Raw genomic sequence first — 3,708 nt, 5'->3', positions numbered from 1 at the left:
GCCTTCCGCTCCAGCATGATCCCAGGACCCTGGGATCCAGTCCCGTGTTGAGCTCCCTGCTGAGCAGAGAGCCTGCTTCTCCCTCTGCCTGCTGCTCTCCCTTGCTCATACTCTCTCTTTCTCTCTCTGTCAAATAAATAAATAAAATCTTAAAAAAAAAACTCTTACATAGCAGTAAAAATGAAATGAACTACTGATCTATACCCTTAGAATATATAAATCTCTAATGATTAAAGCTACGTGAAAGAAGTTAGACGCCACACACACACACACACACACACACACACTACATACATACATGCATATATGGAGATATATATATCTCTCTCCAGGATGATATATATATTGTCAATATATAATATATATTTTAATATACTACTGTTATCTGGCAAGGAAGATGCTGCCAACAGCTATGCCCGAGGCCACTATATGGTGAGGAAAGAGATCATCGATCTTGTGCTGGAGCGAATCTGAAAACTGACAGACCAGTGCACCAGGCTTCAGGGTTTCCTTATCTTCCATAGCTTTGGGGGTGGCAGTGGCTCTAAGGCTACGCCTCCCCGTTGATGGAACAGCTTTCTGTTGACTATGGCAAGAAGTCCAAGTTGGAATTCACCATCTAACCTGCCCTCCAAGTATCCACAGCAGTTGTGGAACCCTACAACTCCATCCTGACCACCCATACCACCCTGGAGCACTCGGATTATGCCTTCATGGTGGACAACGAGGCCATCTATGATCTGCCACCACAACCTGGACATCAAGCACCCCACCTACACCAACCTCAACCGGCTCATCAGCCAGATCGTGTCCTCCATCACTGCCTCCCTGCACTTCAACAGGGCCCTCAACGTGGACCTCACAGAATTCCAGACCAACCTGGTGCCCTACACCAGCATCAGTGTCCCCCTGGTGACTTACTTGACCCATCGTCTCAGCTGAGAAGGCCTACCATGAGCAGCTATTGGTGGCAGAGATCACCAATGCCTGGTTTGAACCCTCCAAACAGATGGTCAAGTGTGACCCTTGCCATGGCAAATACATGGCCTGCCGCATGCTCTACCATGGAGAAGTGGAGCCCAAGGATGTGAATGTTGCCATTGTCACTATCAAGACCAAGCATGCCATCCAGTTTGTGGACTGGTGTCCCCCAGGTTTCAAGGTTGGCATTAACTGCCAGCCCCCCACAGTGGTTCCTGGGGGAGACCTGGCCAAGGTGCAACGGGTGGTCTGCATGCTAAGCGATACCACAGCCATCGTGGAGGCTTGGCTGGATGAAACACATCAGAATGCATAGAGCAATAGAGTATTCCAGCAGGAAGTATCCTTAGGAAGTCACTAAAAAACAACATGAAAACAAAATATACATTATACACACACACACACACACACGCGCGCGCACACACACACACATATATATAATGTATATATGATCCTGGAAGGAGAATCTGTCCTAACTTCAGTCACATGCTTACCCTCTGACATTGTCATACTAGTATGACATCTGTCATACTAAAATGAGGAAAGATTGTGTGTATGAAAATTATGGTATATAATTATATAATTATAATTATGTATATATATACACATATATACATAAATATACTTTTTGTATATAAAAAACTCATCTTCAACAAAAATACACAAATGTGCTCAAAACCTTCTATGGAAACCGACATAATGTCTCAATGGCATGTCTGATGAAAGTTTTCCTTAAAGTCAAACCCATTTGAAAGTCAATCAGAGAAAGACATGTATCATATGACCTCACTGATATGAGGAATTCTTAATTTCAGGAAACAAACTGAGGGTTGCTGGAATGGTGGGGGCGGGGGGATGGGTTAGCCTGGTGATGGGTATTAAGGAGGGCACGTACTGCATGGAGCACTGGGTGTTATACGCAAACAATGAATCATGGAACACTACATCAAAAACTAATGATGTAATGTATGGTGATTAACACAACATAATAATAAAAAAAAGTCAACCCCATTTGAGCCTACTTCTTGGATATTTGGTACTTGTTAACCACTTATTTTCTGTTACAGTATTGACATACTGAAAAAACGCTTTAATGAAAAGTGGAGTTCAATTAAATGATGAGTTTAGTATTAAAACCTGCTCATGGGGCGCCTGGGTGGCTCAATTGGTTAAGCAACTGCCTTTGGCTCAGGTCATGATTCTGGAGTCCAGGGATCGAGTCCGGCATTGGGCTCCCTGCTCAGCAGGGAGTCTGCTTCTCCCTCTGACCCTCTTCCCTCTCATGTTCTCTCTCATTCTCTCTCTCTCAAATAAATAAATAAAATCTTTGAAAAAAATAAAACCTGCTCATAGGAGCATAAAGACATAATGGAGATTTACTTATTGACTTTTATTTAGGTATTTTCATTCCTTAAGCCTTCTGAGATTCCTATAAGAAACAGAGATAAAAAGAAAGGTGACATAAGAGGCACATCTGAGAGACACATAAAATATAGTATTTGTATGAAGTGCTTTCTGAAACACGTGGGGAATAAAATAATTAGTAGTTAAGTAGAACTGATGTTACATGTGGAATGGGATTTTATGAACTCTGAAGTCAGTCCTGGTCTGACACCTATGATGAGTAACAGATCACTGTGAGCTGAGCTCCCAGGGGGAGGGGGGTCCCAGGCTAGCTGGAGCTGGAAAGAGGTTGCTGTTATTTTACACCCAGTATATGGGTGCTGGATGAAACATATCAGAATGCATAGAGCAATACAGTATTACAGTAGGAAGTAGCCTTAGGAAGTCACTAAAAAAACAACATGAAAACAAAAACCAATTTCAGAGAAAGTCACCAAATCACTAGAATTTGTGTGACTTCCAGAGAAATGTAACCAGTGGATCTTGGTGAGAAGAACTAATGTTTATTAAACAACTTACTATTAAACAGGAACTTGATGCAATTATTTCATTTAAGTTATGGCCACAGAGCTCTGGAAGTTAGGTGGTAGTATTTCTATTTAATATGAGAAGACACTGAGGCTCAGTGACCTTTAACCTGCCACCTGACTCTAGGGCCTATTAAGTGAATGAACCAGGCTCCGAACTGCCAGTTTATTGGTTCCACTCCATCAGGTTTTCATCTTCCATAATTACTGCCCACATATTCTTTCATTATCTATCATGAAATACCTATATGGTATTATGTCTGTGACTTCACAAAATTCATTGGTTGTAGGACATCTCGAAACCCCAAAACATATTCTCATAGATCTCTCTCAGAGTAACTATTTTAATTTCTGTGATTTTTCTAAAGAACTGGATTTGTAATACTAAATGTCCCCAAAGCCAACTCTATATAACACAAATTGAAGATATCAATTATCTTCTATTCTGGATATACTTCAGCAACCTAAGGAACTGCATCCCACAAATACAGATCAGTATATTCACCTTGGGGTCTTGACATTTGTAGAATGACCATTGGCCTTGCTTAAATTCTATCAGAAGTCATTATGAGCGAAGTACTGGGAACATAATAAGCACTCAAGAAATTCACAAATGGCCAAAATTTCATTTGTCCCAATCCTCCTTGAAATTGAATTGGCTGCTCAGACTTCAATTTTGCCTTAGCTGTGAAAAATACACTTTTTAAAGAAATGTATTAGAAATTGTTTTGTTACATATCTTACATCAGACCCATGAGTCTGGATCAGAGCTCAGTAGAATCACCAAGGATATTGT

General features: G+C 41.1%; 1 pseudogene; it reads left to right on the top strand.

The window, feature by feature from the left end:
* The first annotated feature begins 333 nt into the window (after positions 1-333).
* On the top strand, positions 334-1,297 carry LOC112835458 (tubulin alpha-1 chain-like; annotated as a pseudogene).
* The last annotated feature ends 2,411 nt before the right edge of the window (positions 1,298-3,708 follow it).

Source organism: Callorhinus ursinus, unplaced genomic scaffold (genome assembly GCF_003265705.2).
Source record: "Callorhinus ursinus isolate GAN/ISIS: 27379988/994484 unplaced genomic scaffold, GSC_fseal_2.0 scaffold4, whole genome shotgun sequence".
Lineage (NCBI taxonomy): Eukaryota > Metazoa > Chordata > Mammalia > Carnivora > Otariidae > Callorhinus > Callorhinus ursinus.
The sequence above is the reverse complement of the archived record's forward strand: the minus strand, read 5'-3'. Positions and strand labels throughout refer to the sequence as shown.